This window comes from Solanum pennellii, chromosome 10, assembly GCF_001406875.1.
Source record: "Solanum pennellii chromosome 10, SPENNV200".
Taxonomy (NCBI): domain Eukaryota; kingdom Viridiplantae; phylum Streptophyta; class Magnoliopsida; order Solanales; family Solanaceae; genus Solanum; species Solanum pennellii.
Window position 1 is genome coordinate 40,311,394 of NC_028646.1, and position 15,306 is coordinate 40,326,699.

Genomic DNA, 15,306 nt, shown 5'->3' on the forward strand with positions numbered 1-15,306 from the left:
AGGCAGATACCGTCATTGCAGATATGAGCATTAGAGAGCTTGTAATCAATACAGATACGCTCACCAGTTGCACTGTACAACTTTGTAGTACCTTTTTGGAGGTACTTGGTAGGGATAAGACCTTCGACAATGCAATTACGATCTGCACCACTATCTAACAAAGCAATTTTGTTAAGTACAAAATTAGAATTGACAACAAGTTTGATAATAATGTGAGAACTCTGAGGTCTTACTTTGGTAATCATACTATTACCTGCATTATCAATACCTTTGGGTGAGGAAGGGGCTGAATGATCAGATTTTTCTTCATCATCTAAAGTAGCAATCTCTTTTGCTTTAAGGGAGGTTTCAGCATTATCCTTAAGAATTTTTTTTGCTAAAGCGTCAATTTCTATTTTGTGATGTCTGGATTTAAGCTCTCGAACTTCTACCTTGAGGAACTTTACCTCTTCTGGAAGATCATTAATAGAAGGCTCTTCCTTCTTTTCTGATTATCTTTGCATGATCTGTTTCATGCTGATAGGGGTTACATTCCTTGTAATCTCTTTCTCCTTTTGCATAGTGACAAGCTTTTGGAGTTCTAGAAGGTAACTTTTCCGGGCGTCATCATCTTTGATGTGCTCGATGGTAGCAAAGAGGATTTCTGCAGAGTCTTCTGAGAGAACTCTAATAGATTGGTTGTCATAATGACAAAATGCTCCTTGACAGTTGCATTCATTACCATTGTCATGATCAACGTGCTGAGCAACATTGAGGAACTCTTCGTCCTCAGTTTCTTCATCTTCGGAAAATGATTCTGAATCTATTTCTTCTTCGTTAAAAATTGTTAGAAACTTTTCTTTAGTTTCTTCGTCTATTTGAAGAAAATTGATCTTTTTCCCTTTTATCTTGTTTCTGGGACAATCAGGAGACTTGTGTCCTGATTTTCCACAAGTCCAACATTCGTCGGATGTGTTGCGAGAAGCCCTTTTTCTTTTCTTAACTCTAGAATGTCCTTTCTTTCTAGAGGACTTCTTCTTAGGAAGCGATTTTCCTGATCGCTCATCTTTTGGAGGCTTCTTTGCAGAAGGGGGTCTTAGACTAGGGAAACCAAAGTCTTTCCAAAAACTTCCAAGCTCGTTATTTGAAATTTTTTTATCCTTGTTAAGTTGTTCCTTCAGCTTTAAGTCTGTACATAGCTCCATGCCTACGAAATGAATTAAATTGGTAAGATCTCCGTAGGTCATTTATGAATATGGGATTTTTCCGTCACAACGATCTCTTATCTTGGATCAAACCTTTTCTGCAAAATGAGAAGGTAATCCGCTAAGGAATCTCTCTTTCCAATAATCGTTGTTACAGTCATCTCTTAGCATGACCTTAGTTTAAACATATCTTTATACCACCTGAAATCAGTTAATTTCTGGCATTAAAGATTGTTTAGTATTTCCAAACTTCTGTCTTGGAGTAGTCGTGGTTCCCCCACGAAATGTTTGGCAATGCTGTAAACAAGGGTGCCAGTTGCATCCTCTACCACTTCTAAGGAGGTAGTAGTTTGACCTCTCTCAGTCTTAACAACATTCTTGCTTGCCACAGCATTAAGGATTTCATTTTTATATTGTTCTGTGAGATAATTGTCCCACCAATTCCTCAAGGTACCAGTAAATCCTGCAACTATCCTGTTAGTTGCCTGCTTATCAATGGTACCTTTCCATTTTTAGGAAGTGATATTCATGCCCATTTCTTGGAGTTTGTTATAGATTTGGCCATCATCCATACCATCTATATTCCATTAAGTTATGCATGTACCATCTGCAACACTTTGAGGGTGCATATTATTTTCCTCAAACTTGATGTCGGGAAAAGAAGGTCTGGGATAAAAGTTTTTTGAATGAGGGAGTCTATCCTTAATAGCTCCCAATTTGTCACCCTGAGAAATCTTAATTCTTTAAAGCTGATCATTAATCCTTTCAGGGATCATAGGAGAGTTATTGAATTCACTGGTTGGTTTGGGAAAATTCTCTGGGAAAATTTATGGATTTTAAAGATAGGGTTGGTTTCTAGGTTGAAACCTTCTTTGGATGAACTGTGTTTCTTTCCAATTTGGCTGGTTCCACTATAATTATACTTTGATTCTTCAATTTGATTAGAAACAACATAAGGACTTGGTTAGTATAATTATTTTGTTCAAAGACTTTGTTTATTTGTTCAACAGTCACAAAGTCATTTTCTTTGTGTACTGAGGTTTTTTTGAAAGGAGCATCCTTTAGGACATCCTTCCTGTATGGGATGTTTAAGCCTTCAAGAGGCGGAGTAACACTCTCAACAACCCTATCTTTGGTGTGCCACCTGTTAACAACGACCTGAACAGATGAACTGCTTTCACCGATTTGGCCTGTAGCTTCAAACCATTTGAAGAATTCAATTTCAGTTTTGAATCTCTTCATATCTTTAAACCATTTGTCTTTGAACAAGACTCTTTGTTCTTTTGAGTATGTATCTACATACGAAGCTCTTTTCAAAGCATGCTTTGGGCTAACCCACCACCTATTGATCCTTTTTTCGTTAGGAGCAAACTTATCGACTGATTTTATCATTCCAATGGAATCCTTCCTTTTGTGAGAAGGAGCTTTTATCTTGGTTGGAGTAGGACTTCCTGCAAAAGAAGAATCATATTAAACTTCGGGGATGGTTTGTGCGAAGTCTACCCCTCAAAACTTACCTTGTTGTATTGAAACCTCCGTGGTTTCATACAGTTCTTCATCTCCCTCCCAGGTTTTTGAAGTAGAAGGTCTAGTTATAGAAATTCTCTTACTAGAAGACTCGAGGTTGAAAGAATTGGATCTGAGAAATTTTAGATTAACAGATCCGTCTTAAAATTGAAGGATACTTTCTATAGAAGACCTGGAAGGTTTAATAGGAAGAGGTTCTGTGATGGATTTAAATTTTCAACTTTCGTCGGAAAGGATCTCATTCCACTTTAACATTCTATGCACAAAAGTAGTGCTATGCTCTTGGTTTGATTCCATAAGCATAGTAATACCTTTGGTACTAGAGTTAACTGCCTTTGGGGCAATAGTAGTCTTCATTAGCTTTTAATATACCCAATATATTACAGCTAGATCTCTGGTTCCTAACTTGCTATTCATGTTCTTGGTTTTGACGTTGAGGGTCAAGGTATCAAGCATATTGGGGTCATCTATTTCTACAGATAAATTAGGATAGCAATTGAAGTAAACTGGCCCCTGGTAAAGGTTACTTTCTAAGATTCCTAACAGAGAATCATCGACATTGAGAAGTTACCATCTCTAAGCATTAAACACATGGGGATGTTTAGTCCTTTACGGTAAAGAGGTTTAACAGCAACCTGTACAAGACCATATGAATGAATTTAAATTCCTTTCTATACCTGTCAATGTCAGCAGCAATAAGCAAATTAATAGTCTCTAAAGAGTTATTAATAGGAAAAGTTGATTCACAAGTTTTTATATTAAAACTTTTAAATAAACTGAAATTACCTATTTGGTAAATCTTATTTAAAGGTTCTTTAGGAATAGACCAATTTTGTAAACGCACATCTTCTTTAGATATAGATCAATTAACAGAGTAAACAACATTGTTGCTATTCATGAGAACAAAACAGTTGTCTTTAGGCATGAATGAACGTCGAGAATAAGAAAAGTATTTGGAATAAATCTCATATTTTGTAAGTTCTTTACGATCCTCCAAAAACCTCTGATAATAACACGCTAAACCCAAGTAACTATAATGTTAGTTGGAATCAATGGTGTAGGACAATTTTTTTAATGCCTTTGTTTTCCTTAGATCAACCTCAACTCCCTCACTAAAGATGATATGACGAAGAAATGTCACCGACCTCAACAAAAACTCACATTAGTTATACTTGGAAAATAATTCATGTTCTTTAAATACTAACCTCAAATGGTTCATGTGGTCACCCTTATATTATGAATATACCAAGATGTCGTCAATTAAGACATACAAATGAATCTTGGTAATTTCGAAAAACCCTATTCATAAGGTCCATAAACGTCGCCCGAGCATTAGTTCGACCAAAGAACATTACGAAGAAATCATAATCACCATATCTAGTCCGCCATTCCGTCTTTGGTATATCATCACCTCTAACCCTATGTAGGTGATACCCTAACCTCAAGTAAATCTTAGAAATGTAGTTTACCCCTTAGATTGATCAAACAATTTTTCAATCCGAGAGAGGGGATACTTTTTCTTAATAGTGACTTTATTGAGTTGGCGGCTGTAATAAATACACATTCTTAAAGACCAATCCTTCTACTTCACAAACAAAACTGGAGCACCCCATATTGAAATACGAGGTCTTACAAAGTCATTGTCTAGTAAATATTTGACTTGATCCTTAACTGTCTCAATTCTTCGAGAGCCATATGATAAAGAGGAGTTGAAGTTTTATTTGTATCCGGTAATAATTGGATACGAAAATAAATTTCCCGTTCGGGAGGAATGCAGGGAAGGTCATTAGGAAAGATCTCTACAATTTAGTCACCACGGGGACCGACTCAATTGGAGGAATTTTGAAGTTTAAATCTTGGAATCTCACAATATGGTATAGACAACCATTAGAGATCCTATTATATCCAATATATTAGGCTAAATGTCAAACTATTTGGCTACTAGCAAGGTAACAAATGATAAAGTAGTACCGGGATTAGGTAAGGCATATACATAAATAGAGAAGACTTTCAACATACATGTCACCACGTCGGGAGAAGTCTCTTTCTAACCCCCAGAGTGGAGAGCATAGAATCAGTTCTTCTTTGGATCCTCATTTGAACCACTCGTTTGAGCTTGACAATAACCCTTGCCTGGAGCCCTCACATTGGGGCAATCCCTAACCTTGTTCCCATTTTCACCAAAACCTAAACTATTGTTCTTCCCCTTAAGTCGATCACCATAGTGCTTCTTGCCACACATTCCACAAGTTGTCTTCTCATTTGGTGAACTATTACCTTTACCCTTCTTATGCTTAGGGTTTGACACCCTATCACCACTAGCCTTACGGAACTTAGAAGGAACTTGATTAAAAACCATCTTCTTAAACCTAGACTTGTCTTTTATTTCAAGCCTATTCTTTGAAGAACCTAAATCATTTACTTGGAATACACTATGACTAGACCTAAAAGATACAAAAACAACAATAAAAGATGTAAAATCAGGAAATTGTTTACTACATCTCAATGTTGTATTTAAATTTAATATAAAGCCACTTTCTCTGGCACCGGTGCAATAGTTTGATACGCTCAAATTACACCTCTCTAAAGAAACATAGGTAGTCGTATCAAGTAAAGAACTCAACTAGTATATTCGTGTTGTTCCCATGAGGAAAATCATCTAGACTTAACTTAATGCACAATTATGTCTATTTAGTCAAGCTCTTTTCGTAAACAAGTAATTAGAAGGGAAGTTTTATGAAACAAGATTATATAATACTTCTAACTAAACATGTAAGCGAAAGTAAAAATTTAGTTTTTATAAATATATGTGATATATTAGGGTGTATATGTTCCTCATAGGTTCATAACTTCATATTTCTAGCAATAACAATTCTTTCCTTGTGTTTTGCATTCAAAGTCATAAGTTAGGTATCTCTAAATCCTTTTTTCGGCATTTAGAGAATATCACCCCTTACAATATTCCGACTACATGTGTACCAGCTAATAACCCTAACCTTTAATTCGTATTAAGCATCATATTTGTTGTATGACTTATTTATTACTTCGCACCAATCGACACCAGTCAATTAGATAGTATCCCTCTAAGTCGATGTTGATAATTCATTTCTTATTAACTACCTATTTGGTCCGACAAGTAGTAATAATGGGATTTCTAATGTTGTCCATCGTTAAAAAGACTTCTATGCGAAAGGAATATCAATTCATGCAAGAACCTATTTTAGAATTGTTATTTAGATAGGTCTACTTTGTCAATCACACATTGTACCCACAACCCCAATTGTGGATTTAATTACCTATGCAAGCAAGAACACAATTCATTATTTTTAAGTAATGAATCATGAACTTATTTTAACAATTAGAAGAAAACCAAGAAAATCAAATTGAAATTGCAAGATATTACATGAAACCATGTCTGAAAATTGAATTATTGCCAATGTTTTCAAAAAACAATCTCCAACAAAAATAAGAATAATAATAACAATATATATACCCAATAATGAGTTTTTAAAAACTATTTAAAGAAAACTAAATTAAAAGGGATTGAAATAAAGAAAGTTTGTCTAAAAACGTGATTGTGATTGACGACCCCTACTGACGGACTATGATGAACGATGGTCTGTCGACTTCTTCTGTCAGTGAAGACATATAATATATTTTCGTCAGATGGCGTCATCTCTTAATCAATAGACGGACCAATAGTACGCTCATACATGTTCTCCGTCACTCCATCCTTAGAATTTCTCCAACTTTGAATATTGGAACTATCTCTTATCACATCAACGATTTAGCAGTATGATCCGTATGTCCCTTCCATAGTGCCACACTTAGTACACCATTACGAGAAAATGTAAGAACTGATACAGTATTCAAGGATTGCTCAATAGTTATATGTGGGAAGACTATGTTTGCAGACTTTGTTGAGTTACCAATGCATTATTTTGATGTTATGTTATGACTGGCATTGTGCTAGGTAGGTAGATGTGTAATTCGAGGGTGAAGTCTCCTAATAGGGGATAATGTAACAAACCTAAAAATGGATATGCTAAGTAATGTTTAATGTGACTAGAATACCTATGATTAGACCAGGTTCACACGGATTGACGCGCATAAAACTAGACATCTAAACCCTTCAAACATCCAATCCAAAAAACATGGTGAGTTAGTTGAGGTAGGAAAGACAAGGTCCAGCCATGTAGTGCTCCCGAATATGAACGATTTACTCGGATGAGTCTTCATCGAACTTAAAAAAGGGAAATCTTATGTTTGGAGGGTATAGGGGTAAAATGGTCTTTTTCCAGGCTAAGGGTAGTATTGTAAGTACCCTAAGTATGTAATTAATTATTTATTTAATAAGGTGGAGGGGCATTTTGGGGATAGCGGGCGGAAGATTTGCTCTTGATGTGAAGTCTTGCTCCACCCCGGTTTGACCTAGGTGGAAGCAATGAATTAGGTTATTTTTAATTTAAGTTTGTAAATTAATGCATATAATTTATATTTATTCTTTATTAGTTGATTTAAAAAAGAAAATCAGATTTTTAATAATTAAATAAAACCTTATTTGACTAAGTCCAAAACTAGACTCCTAATCATAAGAAAACTCTTCTCTCCCATGCTTATATCTCTCTCGTACGTCTCTGTCATTCTCACTCACGATTCTCTATGTTAAATAACTTAATAAATCAGTAGGTAAACAAATGTTCTTCAAATTTGAAGAACTCACAACGAAAATATAAGAAAACAAATAAAATCAATCACTTCGTTAAAGATAAGTTTGTCCGTCGAGTTTGTGTTGACTTTGAGGGGATTTGGACGTGATTTTGGGTGAATTTTTTGGGCAGCAAGTTGATGGTTTAACGTCAAAAAGGTATGGGTTCTCTTATCTCTTGGTCCCTTTCCCAAGAGAGCCTTTAGGTTCAGACGATTCTATTCAGAAAACTAGGATTGCTCTTAGTTGAATGTCACTGTCCCTAGCTCCCATTGAATCATAGTTTGGTTATGTTTACTAGTAGAAAACTGGGGATGAAACATGTTTTCGCGACGATTTTGTGTTTACATGTATGTTCGGAATTATGTGACTTATGTGGATTTTTTCCGAAATTATGTGCACGTTTGTGTGCAATGTAAACCATATATATATGTGCCTTGGGTTAAGGCTTTAAAAATTTGATGTTGTGGTTGTATTTCATGTACAAATGATTATGTAATTCGTGATGTTCATAAGAGTTGAAAAATGCACCTAAGAACTTATTAAATTATCTACGAATTACCCTAAGAAATTAAGTATAAATGTTGAAGAAAGTAGGATTCATATGTGATTATAATTTCCAGCATGTTGATGGTTTTATTTAGGCTAATGTTGAAGTTTAAGAGAGTTTAAAAATAATGTTAAAAACATTTTAGGTCACCTGGTATTGAACAGAAGACCTCACTTTAAGAAATCCATGAATGAAACAAAAGGATATGTGAGGCGTGGGAATAACACCCATGACCTCTAGGCAGTGAAGAAGAGTAAAGAAAATGAACGAAAAGATATGTGAGGCATGGGAATCAAGCCCACGACCTATAGGAAGATAAGGAGGGTTAAGAAAATCAATTAAAAGAGATGTGAGGAGTAGGAATCAAACCAACGACCTCCTAGGAAGATTCAAGGGGGAAAATTTAGAAGAAATTAAAGAAAGGTTGTGGGGGTTCAAACCCACAACCCCTTGGACAAGGGAGAGAGAGAGTTTAAAGAAAAGTAACTAAAAGAAAATGAGGTTTTGGGGTTTCGATCCCACATCCTCCCAATCCTATTGAGCGAAAAATGAAGAGAAAAACTAAGGGAAAATTAAAATGAAGGTGTTGTGGACAAAAATACAATATATGAAAAAATGTTAGTGTTGTCTAAGGGATTCGAAGTTGGGTTCCCTTGCACAAATTCCGTATTGATACATAAAGCATAGGTGAATTAAATATTAAACAATAATGTTGCCTACATAGATCGAAATCAAGATATTGGCATACATACAAAATGAATAAGTCTTGTACCACATAATCTGAGGAAGACATGAATAACTTAAACGAACAATAAATGAAGCCTCATGGGTTGTATGTATAGATTCATAAGTCTAGCATACGTTTGAAAATAAGTAAACCTAAGATGTATATAATGAAATTATGTAACCCTAGAAAGGTTAAGTAAGATTATAACACACTAAATGGCCAAGTGCATTGGCACATGATGAAATGAACAATGAAATGATAAAATGAATAATGAAATGATGAAACGAACAAAAAATGATGAAATGAACAACTATGAAATGAATGATAACAAAGGTGTTAGGATAGGATAATCAAGAGGTGAGCTAAACTTAAGGAATAACAATATGTTATTCTTGGTCATTGCACAACGAACCCAATGATTGTCTTAAACTACATCCTAGGCATGACTGGTGGATGCACTAGTATATGAAAGAATGGAAATGAAGTACGTATGAATGAATCAAGCAGACTCTATTTTTGTTAATGAAGGCTCCCTAGTTGAGCTACCATAGGTTGAGCCCTCATTTTGGGAAGTCCTAATGTAAAGTCCATGATTCCAAGGTCTCATGGAATATTAATGAATGATATGAACTACGTGATATGATATGTGCAATATGTTATGTGCTGCTTGAAAAATGATAAGTATGATGATGCATGTTACTCTCATGGCATGAATTTTCTAATCAAAATTTTACAAGTTCACTCACTTTCCTAATCCAAATTTTGAAAGCGCACTAACTTTACTAATCCCATTTTGGCAAGTCCAATAACTTTTCATTCCATAATCACGTTGATAAGAAAGAGCAATACTTACTCATGCATATTCATGGTGTATGATGACATATACCCATAAGTAGTACAAATGTGTACTAACCCTATATCACTCTACAATTTTAGATGCAGACACAGGTTGACGCTGAATCTATCCGGACGTGAAGCATTCATCCGAACTTGGTACGCCCGCATTCTTTTGAGGATGCTTTCCCATTATATTTAATATTATTTGTAGGATTAATGTAGTGGAGTATGTTCCACTAGATTTTATTTTCGCTTTTGTTCAGACAGTATATTTTATCTATTTTCGCAAGTATACATTTAATGCTATATTTAAAATTCTCTTTCATTTGATGATCCTAATCTAATATGGTTGACGGTGAATAATTATGAATCTTATAAAATGTTTAGTATGTTTGTTTAGAAACAAAAAGTTTGAAATTTCCCGCTAAAATTAAGCTAAAAGAAGTAAGAATGACATACGTAGGCTTGTCTGCGACCTGTGAGAGGTCAATGATGCTGGTATCATCTGTGGTCTAGACTCTGGTCATGACAAATTTTGTATTAAAGCGTTATGTTAAATTTCGAGAGTAATAAGTTCACATTGACCACATCGAGTAGTTTCTAAGTCATGGTAGTGAAGTGCACCGCTATCCTAATTTAGAGACTGCATAATGCGTAGGAAAAATTCCATTCTTCTGATCTTATCGTGCCTTTGTCTAATGTATAAATTCTTGGTGTTATGAGCGTGTCTAACATCAATCCTTATTTTTTTCCGAAAAAGAATACTAGGAGGAACGCTAGTCAGAGGAGAGGAAGAGCAACTTCTGGGTGTAACGAAGTTCCACCCTAAGATCCAGGTGAAGCAGTGTTGATGCCACTTAACCCTGCTGGGTTGGCTTATGCGAAGGTGCGAACCTCTATGTCTCAGATGTCTCAGGCAATCTCCATGCAGGCCAAGTCTATGACAGCCCAGGCCAACAGACAGAACGTTTAGAGGGATGAACCACCGGTATGTAGAATGGAAGAGAGGCTACAATATTTAACGAGGATGAGTCCTCCTATTAATACATTGTCCAAGACTTCAGAGGATCCCTAGGAGTCTGTGCACAATGTGTATAAGTTTTTTGTGGCCATGGGGTCACAAATATGGAGAAGGCGGAGCTGGGTTCCTATCAACTCAAGGATGTTGCACTGACCTTGTGCAAGATGTGGCGGTATAGCTGAGCGTTAGGCGGAGTTTCGATCACTTGGGATTTGTATAAGATAGCCTTCCTGGAGATATTCTTCTCCATGGAGATGAGGGAGTCCAAGGTTGAGGAATTTATCAACCTTAATCAGGGATCTATGAAAGTGAGGTAGTATTCCCTGAAGTTTTTGAAACTATCCACCTATGACACATCCCTTGTGACTAACAGTAGGGATTAGATGAGGAGGTTCCTCACAAGAATCACCGGAGATCTAGAGGAGAAGTTTCGGGCTGCGATGATCCACGATAACATGGACCTCTCCAGGCTAATGGTGCATGTTCAATAGGTAGAGGACAAATGAAAGAAGAGGGGCGTCATTGATGCTAGGAAGCCTAAACCTTTTTATCAGGCAGGTCCTAGAAAGGGTAGCAACACGAACAACTTTGTCATTTGTGAGCATCCCAGATTAAAAAAGGGCCCTCCGAGTTCAGGAAACACTAACTTTCATAGGAGTGCATCACCTAGAGAAGGAAGACCTGAGCCCAAGAAGCGCAGTGGAGGTGATGTGAAGTGTCCCTGAAAGGAGTGTGCCAAGTGTGGCAGTGATCACAATGGATTGTCCGGATGGGCACTAGTGCCTACTTTGGTTGCGGAAAGAACGGACACATGGTCAAGGACTGCCCACTGAGCAAGGGTAAGGCTGGAGGTAATGCTCAGCCTCGGCCTAAATCACAAGATGTAGCAGCAGCCGAGCCTTCTAAGAGGAACAGTTTCTATGCCCTGAAGGGCAGGGAGGAGCAGGAGAAGTTCGTTGATGTGGTCACAGGTATGGTGCAAGTACTCTCAAATTCTATTTTTGACATAATTGATCCAGGGTCTACGCTTTCCTTTGTAACTCCTTTGCTTTCTCTTACCCTTTATATATTTCCTAAAGTTTTGCATAATCCTAGAGTGATTGATACACATTTACGAGAAAATATAAGAACTGATACAGTATACAAGGATTGCCTAATAGTTGTATGTGGTAGGACTATGTGTGCAGACTTGGTTGAGTTACCAATGCATGATTTTGATGTTATATTATGACTGTTATTATGGTAGGTAGGTAGTAGTGTCATTCGAGGTTGAATGTTCCTAAGGGGGGATAAAGTAACAAACCTAAAAATGGATATGCGAAGTAATGTTTAATGTGTCTAGAATAGCTACAATTAGACCGGGTTCACACGGATTGATGCGCGTATAGCCAGACCTTTAACCCTCGCGACAACCAAGCCCACTAACTTGTGGATTTATTTAAGCTAGGAGAGGTTAGGTACAAACATGTAGGGCTCCCGAATATGAAGATTTACCCGGATGAGTCTTTATCGAAATTAAAAAGGGGAAATCTAAATTTTGGAGGGTGTAGGGGTAATATGTTATTTTTCCAGGTTAAGGGTAGTATCATAATAACCATAAATATGTAATTTATTGTTTAATTAATAAGGTGGAGGGGCATTTTGAGAGAGAGGGCCGAAAATTGGCTCTTGAAGTGAACTCTTGCTTCACCCGGGTTCGAACCTAGGTGGAAGCAATTAACTAAGTTATTTTTAAATTAAGTTGGTAAATTAATGTAATTAATTTATATTTATAATTATTAGATTATTTATAATAAAACAAAATAAGATTTTTAATAATTAAATAAAACCTTATTTGATTAAGTCCTATACTAGACTCTTAAGCCTAAGAAAACTCTTTTCTCCCACGCTGATATCTCTCTCATATCTCTATCAATCTCACTCAAGATTCTCTCTGCCAAATAACATAAAAAACAGTTGGTAAACCAATGTTATTCAGACTTGAAGAACTCACAACGAAAATGTAAGAAAACATACGAAATTAATCACGTGGGCAAAGACAAGTTTGTTTGTCGAGTTGTTGTTGACTTTGAGAGCATTTGACGTGATCTTGGGTGAATTTTGTGGGCAGAAAGTCGAGAATTTAACGGAAAAAAGGTATGGGTTCTCATATCTCTTGATACCTTTCCCAAGAGAACCCTAAGGTTCAGACGAATGTATTCTGAAAACTAGGGTTGTTCCCCGTTGCATGTCCCTATCCTTAGCTCCCATTGAATCATAGGTTGGTTATGTTTGCTGGTAGAAAACTAGTGATGAAATGTGTTTTCGTGATGATTATGTGTTTATATGTATGTTCAAAATTTTGTTACCTATGTTGATGTTTTTCAGAAATTATGTGGACGTGTGTATGCAATCTGAACTGTAACTATGTGCCTCAGAGTAAGGCTTTAAAAATATGATGTTGTTGTTGTATTTCATGTACAAATAATTAGGTAATTAGTGATGTTCATATTAGTTTAGATGTTGCTGATTTGTGTGATAATATCGACTAAATGAATGAATGAAAAATGCACCTATGGATGTATAAAATTATCTACGAATTACTCTATGAAATTACGTATAAATGTTGAAGAAAGAAGGCTGCAAATGTGATTAAAATTTCCAGCATGTTGATGGTTTAATTTCAGCTAATATTGAATTTTTGTGGAGTTTGAAATAACGTTTAAAATATATGAGGTCAGTTGGTATTAAATGCAAGGCCTCACTATAAGAAAACTATGAATGAAAGAAAAAGAAATGTGATGCATATGAATCAAACCCATGACCGCTAGGCATTGAAGGAGAATAAAGAAAATGAAAGAAAAGAAATATGAGGCGTGGGAATCAAACCCACGACCTCTAGGCAGTGAAGGAGAGGTAAGCATATAAAAGAAAAGATATGTGAGGTGTGGGAATCGAACCCACGAACTCATAGGAGAATTCAAGGTGGAAAATTTGAAAGAAATTAAGAGAAGTTGTTGGGGTTGGAACCCACAACCCCTCCGCCAAGGGAGAGAGAGATTAAAGAATGGAAATAAAAAGAAAATGTGGTTGTGGGGGTTCGATCCCATACTCTCTCAATCCCATTGAGTGAAAAATTAAGAGAAAAACTTAAGGAAAATTAAAATGAATGTTTTGGGGCTCGATCTTGGGTCCCCAAGCCGTGTGCACAAAAATATAATAATTGAAAAAATGTAAGTGTTGTCAAAGGGATTCGAATTTGGGTTCCCTTGACCAAATTCCGTATTGATATATAAGCCATAGGTGAATTAAATATTCAAAAATAATGTTGCCTACCTAGATCGAAACCGAGATTTTGGCATTCATAAAAGATGCATAAGTCTTGTACCACATAATCTGAGGAAGATATGAACAACTTAAACGAACGATGAATGCAGCCTCATGGCTTGTATGTATAGACGCTTAAGTCTAGCTTATGTTTATAAATAAGTGAACCTAACATGTATGTAATGAAATGATGTAACCCTACAAGGGTTATGTAAGAGTGTAAAACACACTAAATGGCCAAGTGCATTGGCACATGATGAAATGAACAATGAAATGATAAAATGAACAATGAAATAATGAAATGAACAAAAAAATTGGTGAAATGAACAATGAAATAATGAAACCCTAGAAGGTTTAAGTAAGAATGTGAAACACACTAAATGTCCAAGTGCATTGGTACATGATGAAATGAACATTCACATAAAATGGGGTGAGTTGTTATGAAGAGCAAATTTGCAAATGTTAATGAATATGGTGACAACATGATATGAGGCTAATGTAAAAGATGAGAGCAATCTCAAATGAGACTAAGTAAATTTTACCAAAACGTACTCACCTATGAGAGTGTAAAGTTAATGAGGAGACCAGTCTCTATGAACACTCTAATGAAAGTATTAAGATTAACACACTTATTATTAATGATGAAATTTGAAATCATCTACTCAGATACGATGTCCTCATACTAGAAGCCAGCTTCCATGAGGTATGAATTTAATGTAATGGAACTTTATACAGAGCACCAAAAGACTAGCTATGAGCGATTATGCCTTCCTTCGGGAAGAGCAAAGGTTAACGTAAATCTTATGAGATGAGATTGTCCGGTATGCGGGGTATGGATCTCTTCATATCTCCTAGTCTTTTAACCGATACTACAAATATATGAATCTTGCAGGGTTCGATTCCCTATATATGCTAGCATGTTTTGGTTTACTTTGGTAGGTGATTCCACCTCTTTTAGGTGTAGGGATTGTACACTAGATTTTCTGATGCTCAAACGATCTAGTTCGGTTAAGGTTATATTTCCCAAAGAAAGAATGAATCTTGCCTTAACGAATGCACATAACGAAATGAATGAAACCAAAGGTGTTAGGATAGGAAAAATCCATAGGTGAGCTAAATATATGTAATAAGACTAGGTTAATCTTATTCATTGCACAGTGAACCCGATGATAGTCTTAAACTACATCCTAGGTATGACTGGTGGTTGCACTAGTATATGAAAGAACAACAACCAAGTATGTATGAATGAATGAAGCAGACTCTATGTTTGTTAAAGAAGGCTCCCTAGTTCAGGTCCCATATGTTGAGCCCTCATTTTGGGAAGTCCAAATTTCAAGTCCATCATTTTTAAGGTTTCATGGCATATGAAAGAATGATGTGAACTACATTATATGATATGTTCAATACGTTATGTACTGCTTGCAAAATGTTAAGTATGATGATGCA